Genomic DNA, 278 nt, shown 5'->3' with positions numbered 1-278 from the left:
TTAAGATTTCTTTTCATGTTAAATGAGAAATGGGGTATGGCTGACTTATAATTATGTGACGGCTAAGTTAATGTGTTCAAGTTACGGCTGAGTTATGAGTATAGTTATAATTTATAATTAGCAATTATATAAGTATATAATGGATATGACATATAATAAATATATATTATCAAGCAAATATGCATGTTAAGATTGTTAATTTTGAAAAGAAAATGGAAAATTTACACAATTTCATCCAATTCAAATTATGTAGTGTTGGTTATGACTAGAAACTTGTT

This window comes from Capsella rubella, unplaced genomic scaffold (genome assembly GCF_000375325.1).
Source record: "Capsella rubella cultivar Monte Gargano unplaced genomic scaffold, Caprub1_0 scaffold_2, whole genome shotgun sequence".
Taxonomy (NCBI): Eukaryota; Viridiplantae; Streptophyta; class Magnoliopsida; order Brassicales; family Brassicaceae; genus Capsella; species Capsella rubella.
The sequence above is the reverse complement of the archived record's forward strand: the minus strand, read 5'-3'. Positions refer to the sequence as shown.